Raw genomic sequence first — 18,908 nt, forward strand, 5'->3', positions numbered from 1 at the left:
TGGAAAACATGTAGCTGTGAGATTTTAAAATAGAAACTTCAACATCTTTAACCTCTTGGCTAGGATTTTCTTTTCTAGAAATATTTGTGGCCGACAGATGCAACTCCCCCCTCCCAGTCCGAGGGATTTTCATGGACATTTGACCAACTTCCACCCGGACACTGCTGCAGACTTACGCCAACCCAATTTTTTCCTTGGTCTTTCATTTCTCTTTTTATATCTAGTATTCATGGCACAATTTTCCAGTAGATTATTCAACATTTAAAATACACTACAGTATGCTTTTGCTTTAAAGAAAAATGGTTGCAAACATTGGGACCTTTGTAACTTCATCACACTCAGTCATGTTTTCCCCATCAGATGTTTCTGAAAAATGGTCAGATTATGAAGTAGACAATTCATGACAAATTTAATAATAGGACAGATCTTCTTGATTTCATGATGAATAGAATTTTTACCGCCGGCCAGAGGTTGCAACAAATAAGAAAGCCTATCAAGATTTTCTTTTTTCCAGGTCTTCTGCTGAGAAATATTACAGAACGTCCTGTCCTAAGGAGATATGTTCTCCTCCTGATTCTGTCCTTTTCCTTCTGTCAAGCACTTGACTTTCTCATAAATCTGCCATTTGCTTTGTCTTGTTTCTGTTCTCCCTGCTTGCTCATAATGCAAAGTACGGTAAACATAATAAAGGAGAAGAGAGCTTTGAGATATTAGGGCAGGAGTGCAAACCTCAGTCGTAACTCCAGCTTGCTGTGGAAAGCATTCAGATGCAAGAGCTCCACAGCACAAAATATGGATCTTCGCCTTCTGCTTGTTACCTAATTAGGTACTATCTGTCCAGCGAGGACTCATTATCCAAAGACACAATGGAGCTTTCAATCAGTTGAAGAAAGAAAATGGAAACTTTGGCTTTTAACTGCTTCCATGAACTTATTGAGTTGCTCAGTTGGTAGAGAATGAGACTTCTTACTTTCTGGGTTGTGGGTTTGAGCCCCACATTGGGCAAAATATTCCTGCATTGCAGGGGGTTAGACTAGATGACCCCCAGGGTCCCTTTGAACTCTACAATTCTATGATTCTAAGTTTAAAGACATCTGCATATGAACACACACAACATGAAGGAGCTTTTCTTAGGATCCTGAAGGAATTGAATTGTAACTGTTGGCATTCTATTTGTGTGTCATAACTTGATTAAATTTGATATGGTCCACTAAGGGGCCAGATAAAGCTGTTTGGAGGCCTAGAGGCAATCTGTGAGCTACTGTTCCTGACAACTGCTCAACTGAAATTTGAAACAGCAAACAAACAACACATCTTCAGACTAACCCGGCTACCAGCAATTATATTTTTATGTCTGAGACTTGCCACTTGAGCAGATGCGAATGCAGAAGGATGACCTACATTAAAAAAACACAACAACAACCCCAGGAATACTGCAATCTCCACAAAATATTTTCCCCACAGCAGTCTCTCAAGTTTGGCTAGAATCTACAACACAGCATAATAGTAAATCTAGCCTGCAGAAGAAGGGTGTTGAAGGTTGTCTCCCACTTTACAGTGATAGCAAGAAAACCAGCGTGAGTCCAATGCACACAGAAGGGAACTTGGGAATTACATTCCTACATATGCTCCTACTGAACTCAGTGGGGCAAACTTCTAGGTTAAGTGTGTATAGGACTGTATTCGAAACGATGTCCTATGAGGAGCAGTTGAAAGAGCTGGATGTGTTTAGCCTGGAGAACGAAAGAACGAAAGAATAAGGGGAGACATGATAACGCTCTTAAAATATTTGAAAGCTGTCATGCAGAAGATGGAACAGACTTGTTCTTTTTTTTTTCTTCAGAATTTTTCAATTTTTCAAAATTGTTTTTATTGCACATTTATAAAGAAAAAGAAAAGAGAAGAGGGAAAAGAACTCCCCCTTAGCTCGCATTAACTGTACAATGAACATCACCATATCCATCTTAATGTACACATACAAATGAATATGTGCCATTCAAATGTCCGAATAGATATCTAAACAAAATCAATGTTTATAAAAGTATGTTCTAATGTAGCAAGGGCATTGTCTTCATTGCACAATAGAGGGTGAATATTTATGCTTCCAGGCTCAAAGTGTATATGTATCTTAGCAACCATTAAGGCTCCTAAAGTCCATTTTTGTTGCCCTGTTTTTAATCGTCATATGGCAGGGATATAATTCAAAAGTACATGGACAGCCACAAATATCAAGGTTTTTGCCAATACAAAATTAATATGGGCAACAAAAGGCGATATCACTGGAAAACCCACATCATGTGCCTCAATGAGCCACTTCCAGCATTACATCTCCAGAATCTATCTAAATTAAACAATGCCATCATAAAGAGATGTGGAGTCCAACATACCCAAAGCAACAATTTTTGCTCAACAAATTTTAAATCTAGAAAAACGTTTCATATGGATCCTACAACCACTTCCCATTTTTTAAGGTTGATTAGTACATTCTAACTCCCTGTTCCACTCTTCCCTAATGTGATCTGCTTTACAGGCTTCCCATAAACCTTTAGAAACAATAGTGATGGATTTAGTTTTTTGCAAGGATACAGTTATTCTAGCAATTCAGGGAACGCTGAAGCACTCAGCTAAACCTCCTGCTGTAGTTGCAAGATTCCTGCACTGAACAGGGAGCTGGACTAGCTCTAGGGATCATCTCAACTCTAAAAGTATTAAATTATAATAAATACTTTAGAGTATTTGGTAGCCCACCCTTCAGCCAAAAATGCTCCAAGTGTGGTGGCCTACATACACTTAGAACAAAACAGTCCCTGCCCGCAGGCTTACAATCTAAAAAACCACAACACACGAGGAAAATGGGACAGGGAGAGAAGGGGGGGGGAATTAAACTCAAGAACCAATTATTAAAAGTGATTCTACAGGATTTTTTAAAAGGAGTTTTATTATAATAATAAAAAGGAGATGGGGGAAACACAATACAATGGGAAGAGAAAAACACGGGGAAACCCTAGAGAGCATAGCATGTGATTCCCACACTTATGATTCTATGGTTGTATTGTTAATCTGAGAGCTGAGTATTCTAGACCCACTTCTACAGATTCATTTAAAAATAATAATTTCTATTACATTTTCTATTTCACAATTTCAAATAAACATTTTACAAACTTTAAAACATCCAGTGACTTCCCTCCTTCTCTTTCCATGGTTCATTTTGCAATTCTTACATCCCTGCATATTTTACAATAACCATTCCAATCAGTTTTCCGCTATTACATCCATCAAAAATTATTTACTCTGTTGAATTTATCTTAATGCTGCCAGCATTTTCAGCCGTACAGAGTTATTTTCCATATCTACGGTCTGCAAATAAAAACACCCTAAAGATCCCAGGCCTCAGAGAGGTTAGGCTGGCCTCAACTAGAGCCAGGGCCTTCTCGGCCGCGGCTCCAAACTGGTGGAACGCTCTGTCACAAGAGACTAGGGCCCTGCAGGACCTGACATCCTTCCGCAGGGCCTGCAAGACAGAGCTGTTCCACCAGGCCTTTTGTCAGGGCGCAGCCTGACCCCCTCCTCTGGCAATCTGCACAAAATTTTGCTTGATGGTTGCCATTAATTTGATTTTAATTTGATTTAATTAATTTTATAATGAATGTTTTAGAATGTTGAACTATTTTGATTGTTGTTAGCCGCCCTGAGCCCGGCTTCGGCTGGGGAGGGCGGGATATAAATAAAATTTATTATTATTATTATTATTATTATTATTATTATTATTATTATTATTATTATTATTCATATATTCAATAAAGATTTTCCGATCTTCTTTAAACGTACGTTCTTCTTGCTCTCTGATTCTGTACGTTAAATCTGCAAGTTGTGCATAATTTGTCAACTTAAGTTGCCAGTTCTCATTAGCTGGGACCTCACTCACTACAGATTCATTTTACAGCTTAGGCAACTGCTTTCTTCCTCGCTCTCTCTTCCCTCCATATTTTGGTATGAAAGCTACACAAAAGCTGTGATGTGCTTTATAAACAAATCATAAGCAGTCCATCCAGCCATTGGCCCCTGGCAAAATATAGTGCCAGACTCTCTTATTTTGGGCCGCTGCAGTTTCATCTTGTCTTCAGCTGAGAATAAAACAAACTTTACAGCACACGATCCATGCCCTTCTTCTTAGAAATCCACAATTCGATTCTACGCCTTTCAAGAATAAATGTTGCAGGCGCCACCTTCCCCTTCTTTGCAAAGTGTCTCCTTTGCCAACTCTGGTGCTAGGAGTCTGCCCCTAGCCAGCTCTGCTGAATACTAACTTCTCCACAGTCTGCAGTATATTTCGCAAACACTGAAGGTTGAAGATGCAGAAATGATGCTGCTGGAATGATAAACATAAGCCCTTTGAGTTCTAAAATACAAAAATCAACCACCACTTCCCGCCTCTCTCCTTTTCCTATGAGGAACACACTGGTTTTACTAATGCTATTACTATATGGCATTTGTTTTGGCGTTTTTAAAAATACCTGTTCTTAATGCTGGACTATAAAACGCACTTGAGCTGTGGGGAAAATAATAAACAATGCAATAAACTGACAAGCCACCTCTTTCCGTGTATCATCTCAGAAAGGGAAAGATGCCGTGGCAGAGGCCTGCATGCAGACGAGCGCCTTTGCCAAGGAAACCCCTTTTCCTAGCAGAACGGGCAAAAATAACAGCAAACTCAAGAGAAACTAAGGGTGAGGTGCCTTTTTCGGACTACTTAAATAAATATTAAGGTATGACAAACTCACACGCACGATTTGAGCTACGAGAAACAGAAGTAATTAGATTATAATATTGGGGTTATGATTTACAGTGGTGCCTTGCAAGACGAAAAGAATCCGTTCTGTGATTCTCTTCGTCTAGCGGTTTTTTCGTCTTGCGAAGCAAGCCCATTGAAGGGTTAGCGGATTAGTGCTATTAGCGGCTTATCTGCTGATCGGATCAGCTGATAAGCGGCTTAGCGGCTTAGAAGGGGGGGGGAGGGAAAAAAACCAGCAGGAACTCGCAAGACATTTTCATCTTGCGAAGCAAGCCCATAGGAAATTCGTTTTGCGAAGCACCTCCAAAACGGAAAACTCTTTCGTCTAGCGAGTTTTCCGTCTTGCGAGGCATTCGTCTTGCGGGGCACCACTGTAATAGGTAGAAGAAGATAGGGTGGGGCAGAAGGGGAGAAACAACGACTCCATGGAAAACGGGGAGGCAAGTCGACAAGAATAAGAGAAAAATCGAAATTGTGCTTGGATCGTGTATGTGAAAAAGGTAGAAACTTAATTGGAAACATTTTCCCTGAACCCGCATGGGAGCTGTGTGCTCCCTGCGGCCCCCCAGTGCACTCTGCCCATGCTCAAGAGCCCTCTCCTCTATGTTATAACATCCCTACATTCCAATAATATTTTTTTTTGGGGGGGGGTGTCCGCCTTGTGCTTTAACTTAAAAGCCCCTCCCTGGCTGCTGCTTTCTCCTGAGGGGCAGCAGCTGCCTCCCTTCCCGCCGCTCCTTTGACGAAAACTCCCCTCAACTGCTGCAACGTGGGCGCGCGCCACGGCCGGGCATTCGCCGCGCGCGCAAACGAGGGAAGCGGTGCGCGCGCCTCCCACCCCACCCCAACCGAGAGGCAAGAACAGCTTCGTTGGCGAGATCCGGAAAGCGCGGCCGCGGCGCGCGCGCGCGCGTTCCCTCAACCGCCCGCCTCAGCCTCTCCTCCTCCTCCTCCTCCCTCAGGGGCCGCCGCTTCCCTCTGATTGGCCGCCGGGCGTCCCGGCCAGGTGTCGGCGGCGGGAGGCAGCGCAGCCGCCCGGAGAGGGCGACGAGGGCGGGAACGGCTTGGCCGGGGTCGTTGCCGTCGCTGCCGCCGCCGTTACGACCCGACGCTTTGGCTCCGCCGCGGCCGCCCCGTCCGCGCTCTCTGAGGAGGAGGAGGAGCCCCTGTCGGGAGAAGGTGGGAAGCCGTCACTCTCCCGTGACAGCCGCCGGGGTAGCAGCGCCGAGGAAGCAGCAGCGCCGCCGCTCTCTTTCTCGCCGGACCGGTCTCCTCATGGGACGCCCGCCTCGCGCCCGGGAGACTCGCGCCTCGTAGCTGGACACGCCGCCGACGCCTCTGCGGGTCCGGGATATCGGGGAGCCGCTCGGCGCGCGCCTGAAGGTGGGCTTCTTTCCTGCCTTCCTTCCTTCTCCTTCTGGGCGCGAAAAAGAACCGGCGCCTCAAGGTGTCCCGCACCGTGACAACCTATGCATGCGGGGTGGGGTTGGGGGGTGTAATGGGGGGGGGAGACGCGGTTTGAAGGACTTGTGGACCCGCCTTTGGCTCTGGGGACGTGTTTTTTTTGGGGGGGGGGACTCCTGCCCGAGTTGGGGGTGGGGGTCGGTGGGTAGGCAGAATCCATGGGGGAAGTTGCCCGCCAGCTTCCATTTTGGTGCATCTCTCTCTCTCTCTGGCGTTCTGCGAGGACTGATAATTGTCCACCTCTCTTTTTTTTGCTGGTTTCCTTTATCGCAGTGCCTGCTGCTGCTGCTGCTGCTGCAGGGGAAGGGAGAATGTGTCTGGTGCTGCTGCTCTCGAGGCGATTGCTCGCTTGGACACACGCTGCTAATATGCCCACAATTTCCCAGCTGGGTCATGCGGGGAAGGCAGATCCCGGCTGACTTTGACGTTAGGACAGCGCCAGGGTGGCTTAGAGGGAAAAGAGGGCTGGGATTCCTTGGGATATATATATATTCTTGAAGATCAGCTCTCTCTCTCTTTCCCCCTTGGCTGCCGGAGTTTGGGCTCCAGTGTGGCGTTTGTGCTGCTCCTTAACTGCCTTTGCAGGTAATTCCAACGCTAGGGGCCGAATGGCACACAACTGGCTTGGCATTAAGTGAAGAGATCGTGTTAAAGGAAAGGGGGCAGGCAGAGGAAGATGGAGCAAGCAGGGAGGATGAACGAAAGGGGAAAGGCTGCTATTGCTTTGAATGATGTGAAGCCCCAAGCTATGCATGTTTAGTGGGAAGTAAGTCCCATAGAGATCAACAGGGATTGCTCTCTAGGCTTGTACCCTTCAGCTGATCCCTCTCTGCTAGCCTAGAAGCCAATATGTTGGTACACTGTTTTGAATAAGTTATTGTGTTGCTAGCTACTGTATCCGGGTTTGGGGTTTGTTTGAAAAATAATTTGTGATGGCCTTTCTTCTACGCTGCTGAATCAACCAAAGGTGTCTGTGTATATGGGTGTGTGTTACTTGCTCTGTGCCAAACTTCTCTTGAGGGCGTAGTAAAAGTTGGTTTTATGTCTGTGTTTGACGTCATTAAAAAGGTGAATTTGTAACAGTCTGGAAATCACAGTTCCATCATACCCGAATTCATCTTTTTATTTTTATTTTTTAAAAATATTATGAAAAAAGCCCCGAGCAGTGTCAACTTGCTTGAAGCCATTGTCCCTTTCTGCTCATTTCATTTATTTACATTAAAACACTAATCAGATTTATTTAGTTTGGATTGGTGGCCAGCTGCTCAAATAACTTGGCAGATTTATTAAAACATCATTATCTGATCACAAATAATTGCTCCTATTATTTCTTATTAGAACGCAACACAATGTTTTGCTCTGCAGTAGCTTCCAATAGATTTTGGAAACCGTAGTGCACAATATTATACATGCAATATTGTGACTGCATTGTTTCTGCTAGTATATACAGCAGCACCTTTCAAAATCACAGGAAAGAGCATGTGTTACTATAACATTAACGTGAGGACAGCACATTGCAATTATGCAAGAAAATGCCATCTGGTCAAAGTTAACTTGTCTTAAGCAAATTAATTAAAATGATCAGTGATGTTGTGCTGAGCTGTATTTTTAAATTAATGTAACCAAATTGGAACAAAAAATGAAGCAAAATGCTTTAAAATGTGGCTGTGCTGTTAAGTATATCCTAGGGAATACAACCATGCCTAAGGGAATTATATTGATGAATATGCTGCATGTGCATTAAAAAGCTTACATATTTTCCTTTTCCAAATTGGCTGTTGGAGCCAAGAACTCTTGGTTTCTACAGAAATAGGGGTGCAAGGTCAAAGCTGAGCCCCTTTAAGTCCATTAATTATGTGCTTATCTTTAACTAGCATTGCAAGGCTTAAAGATGCATAACCGGTCTTGTGTTGGTCAGGCTTCCCATCCCTACTCTTCCTTTGAAAATGCTCTTCCAGATATTGGGAAGAAATTTTGGTTTTTGCACCCAGGAAGATATCTGCTTCTATTAACTGCCAGGAAGTGACTTGTCTGATTATTTCATACTAGGGCCACAGTTCTGTCCATGACTTCTGCCTGTTGAGGGGCTACAGGGTTTGTCAGGAACTGGTGGAATGAGGGAGATGGCATCACTGTGGTGGCTACACTGACACAACACTACAAATACGCTGGCAGAATGCCTAAAATGAACAGTGTCATGGGAGAGTTGGGGTGGCACAGATTTAAGCCGTAGCGCATGTCATTCTTTCACAGTGTCTCCCTTTGCCACAAGTAGGGGAACCACCTTGCAACTAACTCTATGCATATCATGAGGCACAACCATTGACCAGCACTATTGGCCAGGATACTTCCTACTCCTTCTCCTGCTCCCTGTAGGCAGGCTACTGTGCCCTGGCAAGCTCCATGGTAGTTATACAACACATGAAGGCATTTTTGATGTGGAGCTGGTGTCATACAGGACGCTACACCTCCCACCCTGCAAAGCACCTACTGGAGTGACTGGTTGGCAACCCCAGATGTGTGTCATTTCCTTTCGGGGTCTCCTCCATCCCAGAAGATATTCAATAAAATATTTCACACTGCCATATGATTTGTTTTGCTGTTGTTTCTGGGACCTGGCTCCAGCTGACCCCATTGGGATGGAACTCCCGAGGCAAGACTGACTTTTCAGGGTCCACAAGTGGGATGGGAGCTAATGTCAGGGTACATGAGGCAGTCATCTGGCATGGTGTGGTGAGGGTAGAACCATGAGGTGCGATGTTATAATAAAGCACCGGTTGGCTCATGTAGGGAGCAGCCTACAGACCCTGTAGTGCCCTTCCTGGTTGGTTTAAGTGGAAAGGTGTACAGTCCCACCTTTCCTAGTGTGGGGGCTGTATACTTCCTGAATGTAAGATCTGAGTTGCTCCCCCTGGCAAGGGCTTCTCCTGCTGTTCGGTGCTCCTGGTATAGATGACGTGGTGTGCAGATTGTGGGTAAGAGAAGAGGCGAATGCCCTGTGATGTATCTGTTTTCTGTGGCCGAGTGGTAGGGAACTGCCCTGTGTCATTTGCAGTGTGAGTTTGAGGCAGAGGGCCTTCTCAGTAGTGGTGCCCACCCTGTGAAATGCCCTCCCATCAGTTGTCAAGGAAATAAACAACTATCTGACTTTTAGAAGACATCTGAAGGCAACCCTGTATCGGGAAATTTTTAATGTCTAATGTTTTACAATTTTTTATGTGCTGTAAGCCGCCCAGAGTGGCTGGGGAAACCCAGCCAGATGGGTGGGGTAAAATTATTATTATTATTATTGGGAGTTTCCTGACAGTTGCTCCTCTCAGGGTTTTTGCTGCTGTTATTGTTAGGCTTGCTAAAAGTGAGTGGTGCCAAACTCCCACCTCTGGCTTCCTAACTTTGTCCCCTGTATACAGAGCCACTGGAGGTTGTTGCTGTCACTTTCTGTCTCTGCCACTACTCTGTATTATGAAATCTGGTCCCTCCTACTTCTTGAACCCTTGCCTTAGGCAGGGTTTTGGTACGCACTGCAAATATTCTGCTCCAAGGATGGGGTTGGGGGAGGGCTGTGCTGTGTGAGCTCTCCTGGTGCATTGTGATGTAAAACAGCAGTTGTGAGTAGTATAGGAGCATTAACTGGAGAGATTCCTGGGGACTTGCAGTAATGTATTCCTGAGGCTCTGTCTCTGCAACTGTACATGACTGCTGCTTAGGATTGCTCTGTAAGTGCTGTTGTTATGCATATGACCTTGGTATCAACATTTATTGATAATTGAATAGGAACATATAATTATAACAGAGAAGAATTATGGAACGTGCGCACACACACACACACAAATTTTCCATTAAAAACAATTTAGAGTCCAGGAGTAGTTTTTGCTATCATTGTATTGGACTTTAGTAAAACAGGGTCATTGACCCTTCTAGGTTGCATGCCTAGAAGTACCTGAAATAATTAGATTCATAAGGTAAAGGTAAAGGTACCCCTGCCAGTACGGGCCAGACTCTAGGGTTGTGCGCTCATCTCACTCTAGAGGCCGGGAGCCAGCGCTGTCCGGAGACACTTCCGGGTCACGTGGCCAGCGTGACGAAGCTGCTCTGGCGAACCGGCACCAGAGCAGCACACGGAAACGCCGTTTACCTTCCCGCTATAAAGCGGTACCTATTTATCTACTTGCACTTAAGGGTGCTTTCGAACTGCTAGGTGGGCAGGAGCTGGGACCGAACGACAGGAGCTCACCCCTCCGTGGGGATTAAAACTGCCGACCATGCAATCGGCAAGTCCTTGGCGCTGAGGTTTTACCCACAGTGCCACCCACGTAACTGATTGTGAGCACATCTAAACGTTAAAGAAACGTTTGGGGAGTTTTGTAGCCCTCTTCATGTGTAGTAGAAAGCAACTTCTATTGCATTAAAGTGGGTAAATGTGCATAGGATTGAAACAAAGCACTTTTCCTTTACTTGTAACCCATTGGCAAACTATTATTACTATTATTATTATTATTTTTACAAATGAGATTTGACTTTGACTTGCATTGACAATAACATGTTGAAAGATCCTGCTTTTGTACACACGCAGCTAGGGAAGCAGTTTCCACACCGTAACAATGTATGAACAAATAAGGATGTTTAAGAAGGCTATGGGATTTGAAGTAGATGAAAAAGGACAGAACAGGCGTTCATTACTGATGCTGAAGAAAAGTGTTATGCGCTCAATATATTTTTGTTCAAATAAATCATCATAGGGAAAACCTTGACTTCAAAAAGCACAATTGATGTATAAGTAAAATATAATCGCAGTCACATGAGTATGTATGCTGGTTATTCAAAGTTTGTAAACTACAAGTGTATTTTTTTCTGATGACTGGAAGAAAGAGAACCTTAAGGGTCAAAATACAGACTTGGAGAATCAAAGGTATTCAGATTACACTTAATTAGGTAGCTAGTAGAAATCAAAGATATTTGTTATGTACTCTTCTTAATCAAATATATCATCTGCTTCTATTGACCAATATGGGATGTTTTCTTATTATATTTGGGTATTCTCAGACCCAATTGTCATTGTCATTCAGAAAATTTATGAATAAATAATAGATGTCCATTTCTTTTATCTTTAATGTTACAGCAAGTTAAATTTGGCATCCCTCCATTACACCATTCATTAAAATGGTCTAAAATAATCAGTGGAATATTATACAAGATAAGAAATTAATCCAAACTTTAAAGGTTTTTTTCCCTTCAAGCTGTATCAATGGAAATTCTGTTTAACAAGCAGAAGCAGCAGTGATTGAAACTTTTCAATGTGTTTTGAGTTTTTGTGTTTATGTAAAGGTCAACTGTTAATGAAGTATATCTTATGCTAAGAGTACCTGCAAACAAGAACTGCTTAGCATATTAGCAACTGTCAGTCTAAATGCTGGTTTCAGGCACTCTTCACCCGTCTTCCTTTCTTGGTGACTTCATCAAAAGCTTGTTAATTGTTCTGACAGCACCCCTTTCCTATTTAACGTGTGCGTGTGTGTTTCTGTTGGGTTTTGTTTTTGCTGATTTATTTAGTGGTCTTTTGGCTGACGGTTTGCTTTACTATATTCAGGAATGGGAAATCGTTGCTTTTTTATTTACCTTGTAAAGTGAGCCTGCTCCTAAGCATTTGTGCTGGGTTAGCTGCAAGTGACTCTGATGTAATTTCACTGCAGTTCTGGGATAATATGATTTTTATTATGCATACACATTCCAAAAACACAAGCATCGATGCAGACAGTCTTTGGTTGGCATGTGAGAAATGAAAGTCAACCATATGAAGAAAGTTTGTCTACGCTTTAAAGAGCCATGGCACGCTCTTTTGATTTTGGGACGTTCTGCTAATGTTAGCAACATAATAGTAATCTATTTGGCTTCACAGCTATATTTGATGACAGCACATTTTAAGCCTTACTCTTTACTTGCTATTCTTTAAAAATAGTTTACAAACTTGATTAGCAAAAGCATTTTCTTTACTCAATTAGTTCTGCACATGCATTTCCAAGAAATTACAGTTTTAGTGCAACAAAGCAATTGTTCTGCAGGCATCCAGAGCCTAGATTCTAGTTGGAGATAGGCTTTTTATACTGAATTGAGAATTAGATACAGTATTCTAGAAGAGTCAGAGGAAAAGCTTTGTGATTTTGAAGAAGGGTAAAAGCCATAGAAAAGTTGGTCTTTTACAGTTATCATAACTGATGTGGACAACTTCATGATACCAAAACATTATATTATTATGAAGAATATCCAGTTACAGTACTAAAGTGTGTATACGTGTTACACACACACACACACACACACACACACTATATATATATATATATAAATCTGTGATTTATTAATAAAACAGACTATGCATTATTTGAAAGATATTGCTGGAGTTAAGTCCTACAGAACAGTATCTCAAAGGTCCAACTGCTTCAGCTGCAAGGTGGCATTAAATTAATTGATACTGTTAATCCAACAATTCAATAATTTTAAACCTATGTAACCTATTGGATTTCTTATTGGATTTTTTTTGGGCAGACCAATAGCGGTCGCTTTGCTTTAAGGCCATACCTGGCCAGAATCTGGGATTTGACATTCAACAGCTGTGAGCATTTAAGTGATGTCTCTCAATGGCAGCTAATGGTTTGAAGTTTGCAAAGTAGTCCTACATCAAGAAGCAATGTTCTGAACTTAAAAAAAAAAAATGGAGAAGGGGATATGTAGCTTACCTTCCCCCACACCCCAGCTAAGGATGATGTACTGTATTTTTCGCCCTATAGGACGCACTTTTTCCCCTCCAAAAATGAAGGGGAAATGTGTGTGCGTCCTATGGGGCGAATGCAGGCTTTCGCTGAAGCCTGGAGAGCGAGAGGGGTCGGTGCGCACCGACCCCTCTCGCTCTCCAGGCTTCAGGAAGCTATCCCCCCAGCCCCGCAAGCTCCCAGAGCGATGCCGAAGCTGCGCTCTGGGACCCGTTCTGGGGGCTGGGGTAGGGGGAAGCTCAGGCTCTCCTCGCCCCAGTCCTGCGCCTGGGGGAAAAAAATAATTCCCCCCTTTATTCCCCCCCCCCAATCTAGGTGTGTCCTATGGGCCAGTGCGTCCTATAGGGCGAAAAATACGGTAATCTATGTCAGTGTGCGAAAAGAAGAAATATATAAACTGCAGTTTTGAGACATGGAGTAAGAGACTAGGAGAGCTATAAGGGAGGGCTGAGCTCAGGTTGTGTAAATATTTTAGGGTACTAGCTGCCTTCCTCTGCATACCTGTTGTGGGGCAGTGGTGTTTGCTGTTGGAGCGTTTAAACTGCATGCTTTGCAATCTCAAATTGTTTATTTTAAATAATCTTAAAATATTACAAAATTCCATAAGCCTCCAACTGCCTCATTTCAAAAGAAACCACATTCCACTAACATTGTGCCACCTGGAGAAATGGGGTGAGCATATAATTTATTTATTTAGAAATATACAATGCTTGATTGTAAAAAAACAACAACAGCAACCCAAAGTGGTTTACAAAAACATTATGTATGAATAGAGCTAGCAAAACAATGCTGGTATGTGTCTCATGATCAGACGAGTGATTCAATATATTTTACTGCCCTGTGTTAGTTCCTTGAAAGCTTTTAAAAATGGATATAGCTTATTACCAAGGCAAGAGGCCATTTTACCTTAATGTGTTTCCATAAAGAAATACACAAATAAGTTTGCCAGCTTTCCAGTGATGAAGCACAGCTGATTCAGTGGAAGCCAGTTTGGCACCAAATTAAAATAAGCTTGTAGTTGTGTCCTGCAATTAACTCCTAGTAATAAAATGATTTAGAGAAATCTGTGCAAAGAATTATGGCTATTGATGATGTTTCACTTGTAGGCCAGAAGGTCAGGCAGGGAGTGTTTTCTGGGTATATGAGTTAAGTTTTGCTTTTAAAAAACAAACAAACATTTTATGGGACACCAGGGCCTGCAAGCCCCCCGCGCCCGCAAGGCAAAATATTCAAAATGCTGCTTGAATTTGAGAAGTTTATGCAGAAGTATACTTCGAAATTCATTTTGGCATCTTGTCTTTTTAGGTCTGAGGCAGCATGCTTTGAATGAATAACAATTTATTTGCCTCTGAAGAATGTGGCACACCAAATCACACAAGCATATATTTTCTAATAAAGTTATTTATTTTGAGCATCATTTTGAGGTTTTTTGATTTTTGCTTGTAGTCCTTTTGGTGCTGCCCCTTCCTTTTCCTACCACAAGCAAAGATGAGGCGATGAGTGGGTTGGACTTGCATGCATTGCTTAAGGGTAGCTGGGTAGCTCTTTGGTCATGATCTCAAGTTGTTGCCATATTTTATTTTTGGAAGACACTCTTTCTCTAGATAAGATTAGGTAACTAAGGTTTGGGTCAGGGATGCCAACTTGAATTTTGAGGGAGGGATATAAGCTCCGCCTCAGATAATTGATCTCATGACACAGTGCACGTACACCATTTGAATGGCAATGCCCATCAGCTTTGGGGAGGCCCCGGCCCCCTCATATAATTTATGGGGGGGGGCTGCGTGAAGCCCCCAAGCCCCTAAGAGTTGGCGCCTATGGACCATGTAGTGACGTAATTACCAATAGTAATCGTGGCTCCAAAATTAGGCAGATCTCTCTCCCGCAACCCCAAACTGTGAATGTCTTTCTTTTACAGTAAGGGAAATTGATTTATTTCTTAGTCGCACTAGCAGTGGAAATTTATTGCCTTATTTGCGTGCACTATCACGTTTAGCTGCTTTGGGATGCTGTTTTGAGGCTGCAGCTAGCAGAGCTGTCAGGAGGGAACAGATTATACTGTGTTCTATTGTTTGTGTATATTTTACAGAGTTTTGCTATATGCTACTTTGATTTACATGGGGGGGGGGAGTGAGATAGAAATAATTTTACACTTCAAAAATTGTGATGTAGTTTAGGCCATGACTATATTCTTCAGTCATCTGGGCCACTTGCCCTACAGCTAGCTTCCCTAGCGTAGCTTTTCTCACCCTGTGCTATTCTGTATCCTGGACTGCTGCATTTGATCAGATTGGATGGGTCTAGTGAATGGATAGCCTTGCTGCACTTGCAGGTAGCTAAGATAGATGGATTTCTGGAACTCTTTCAGCCCTAGGATGATTATTAGGTAGTTTTGGTAGTGTTTGTATTTTTGGCCCCTTTCCTTCTGCATTTTGGTTGCTGCTTTCTCCTTCCCCTCTCTCTGCTTATAACAGTGGATACGCATCTTTATGTGCCAGTCTTGAACTGGAAGTGAGGGACTGGAGCCAATCTAATTTGCCATTGGTCCCTCACACTTTTGTATGAAAAGAAAACGAGAGAAAGAAAGGAAAGGCGAAAAAGAAGCCTACAAAAGCCTGTACCTTCCTTAGCTGCTTCTGGCTGAGCACTCCTACATATAAATTCTGCTCATTTGCTATTGCAGACCTTGGCTACCTCCCAAGGTAACCTTTTCACCAGAAAGCTACTCTGCATTGATCTCAGCTTATAAAAATTCTTGTTCCAGCCTGGTTGGTTCTTGACCATGCCTCTCTCTGTGCTGTCCTCAGAAACCTCATCTGGATCTGGATCTAACTCTTGATTGACTGTCGACTTCTCCTGAACAGTTAACAGATCATGCTAGAACACTGTCTTGTTCAACCCTCTGCTAAATTAAAGCATGTTTTCTTTTAGACAGTTAAGCGAGAGAATGGATGGGACTGAGACTAATGTTGTGCTACTGCCAGCCTGGTCTTTGTTGCACATGCAGGCACTGCGATGTTGAGCATCACTGTACACCCCACATTCCAAACGGCATCGTTGCAGTCAATTTCAGGGCCAGCTTTAATATGCAAATCATGAAGAAATATTACCTTTGAATATCTGCAGAGGGATTCATTACTACTTGGAATTTGTTCTTTCCATGTGGGACTTTAAAATGGCCTTTCAAATCCAGACTACTTCTCCACTCTGGGAACTGATTCCTTAGTACTAAACCATAGACCCACCTTCTATTTGTTGGCAAAAGAACTATCTTTAGTATTTGGGGAGCCTCTGGAGCAAAGGCAAACACAAAAATAAATGTATTAAATTGCTTCAGCAGAATAACTATTTTTTAAAAAGAATAAATAAAAGATGTGAACCAAAGGAGCTAAAATAGTATATTATGGACTCGGCTATACAGCTGCAAATAAAACCTTTTAAATGTTCTGTATAGTGCATTATTCAAATGTGGCACTAGATGATGACAGCTATGCAAAATTCAATGTCTTTTTCAAAACGCTTTTTAAAAGCATTTTCACAGCGTTTTTTATATGTGTGTAGATTCCACCTATGTCTCAGATTTTATTATTCTTTGAAAATTTCAGCAACAAGAGTAATATTTAGTTTTCATTTGGCACTCTCTCAAGTGCTCAAAGCTTATAATAGCTGGTAAGCAGTCTTTTTACTGCAGGCTGCAGGTGAAGCTGAGAGACAGTAACTTGTCCTGCCCAGAGGTTTATAGCTGAAAACAATATTATAAGAATAATTTATTATTAGGGTATGCGGACTAGGGACTTCTGAGAGCATAGCTGTTGCTCTTAGCTGCTGCATAGCATCACCTGTCTCTAATTCCTATTTTAAAAGGGTCAAATCTGTGCTTATACTTAGGCTGCTGTCCTGTACACATTTACTTGGGCTAAGTATCAGTAAACAAGTGAGGTTTTGCTGCATAAGATCAGGTCACGATTCTGCACACATTTGCCATCATGTGAGTCCTGTTAATGTAAGTGGAGAATACAAATGGGTAATGAATAGTAAATGTCATTATTTAACAGGTGGGATATAAACCAAGACACCCTATAATTAGCCATCAGGATCAATTTTAGTTATCAAAAAAGTAATGTTGACAGGGCTTGATCTACTGTCTCTTTTAAGAACGATTTTTTGCCTGTTCCTATGGCACCTGAAAGGTTGTGTTAGAAATATAAAGATGATTTCCCCAAAACCATGAGCAGTCCCAATAAAAATACAACCTGAAGTGTGTTTTCTCCTTAGAAACAATTTTGAGAGTATCTTTGTTCTGCTAATGTTAACTCTTCTGTGATTCCCCAGACCTGAACAAAGGTATGCACCCTCCTGAGTTGCTCTAGAGATAAGCCAGAATAAATCCAGATTCCAAACTGGTTTGAGGACATGCTCAAAAGGGCAAAGAAACATTGCTTAAACTAAGCAGGTCTAAGTCTGGTTGGGTCGCCTTGTAGTTACACAATGAAATAAAGGCAAGCTATGAATGTCATGGTTCAACAAATAAACTTGCTTGTGTTGACTCCACTTTCATGCCCATGGCCCACTCTTTGCTTGTGGTGAATGGGATGGCTGATTTATCATTGCCAAAAGCAGAAAGTGAAGTTTTGCAAGCTGACTCCAGGTTTATGTGGTTTATGAATTGGATAACTGGTTTCCCTTGAGAAGGCAAATACTATGAAAACAGTTGTCATGCGTAGTGTAAGGAACTTGTCTGAAATTTACATCAGTTCTAAACTGGTGTTTTTCCAGCATATATTGAAATGCCGGTTCCATGCTGATTGGTTTGCTTAACAGCCTTTACGGTAGAACTCTTATGTGCTGCAAGAGATCCTGGGCTGCACGTTAAGGTCAGGTAGGATCCTGCTGGTCTTACTAGTTCTCTGTTTGAGCTATGATTTAACCCTAGAACCCAGTCATCCCTCTCCTGTGTCTCTACACTGCTGGAGAAGGTCAGCAAAGTTGGAAAAAATGTGAAGTTTCAATCCAGGTTAATTCTCTGGGTCCATCTTTCTGTACAGAACTACACCAGGGATTTAAAGGGAAGGTACAAATAGTTTTTGATAGCGTCGGCATAATTTTGGAGGAATTCAAAATGCAACTGCTTCTGCAAGTTAAAGAAATATATTTGTGCAAATAATAGGTTTTTAGAACAGTTGTTTGATAACGTTGTCCAACTGTTAAAAAAAAAGTGGTATGGTATGGTTAGCTGATCTCTATAATAAAGAAAATGATGTTGTGTTAATAAGGAACAATATGCTATTTGTTGCTCTCTTTCGCAGGCAGTTCTCAGTGAAAGCACTGTCTCGTGTTTATTTCATGTGACCATTTCAACAGGCGCTGTTTCATTCATGTGGCTGCTTAGTTAGATACTGCACATTTTTCTGTCTTGACTGCTAACACTATCAGCTTGTTTTCTTGGATAATTATACTCTTTTGAAAGTTCAGGTCTTAAGGAAAGAATTACAACATTTTCCTGAATTTTGCGTGCCACATTTTGCTGATAAAATAATGTGAAGCTATTTACCCAATAATTTTATTCATAGCACTTTTCTTAGACTGCACATAAAGGTATGCAATCTTTGTAATAATAAAACTATATGTTGCTTGTGTCTAGCCTCTAAAACAATCCCTGAAATTCGATCAATTGCTAAAATTACTTAGAACTGTTCCTGCCAATCCACTGGTAGTAAATCTAAACAAAGAGTGGCATACGTTTTGGGGGAAGCAACAACTGGCATGGATTTCTCAGGACCATCAGTGCTTTTGCAGCATAGTTCATATATCACCAGCAGTTACTTTGCTAGATTGTTTAGAATGAACAGAAATCGTTATGAAGATCACCAAAGCTCCCATCCTATGTG

General features: G+C 42.3%; 1 protein-coding gene across 6 annotated transcripts in view; it reads left to right on the forward strand.

Annotated features, from left to right (window-relative positions):
• Positions 1–9,053: 9,053 nt before the first annotated feature.
• MYRIP (myosin VIIA and Rab interacting protein) overlaps positions 9,054–18,908 on the forward strand; it is a 151,771-nt gene continuing 141,916 nt past the window's right edge. For 2 of the 6 annotated variants that reach the window (XM_082193000.1, XM_082193004.1), the window contains exon 1: positions 9,055–9,231. The gene's annotated coding sequence lies outside the window, so the exon portion shown is untranslated. Of the gene's footprint in view, positions 9,232–9,261; positions 9,284–9,866; positions 9,973–18,908 lie in introns of those variants that run through there. The other 4 variants (XM_082193005.1, XM_082193003.1, XM_082193001.1 and 1 more) reach the window with 4 other exon arrangements.

Source organism: Podarcis vaucheri, assembly GCF_965113315.1.
Source record: "Podarcis vaucheri genome assembly, chromosome: 12".
Lineage (NCBI taxonomy): Eukaryota > Metazoa > Chordata > Lepidosauria > Squamata > Lacertidae > Podarcis > Podarcis vaucheri.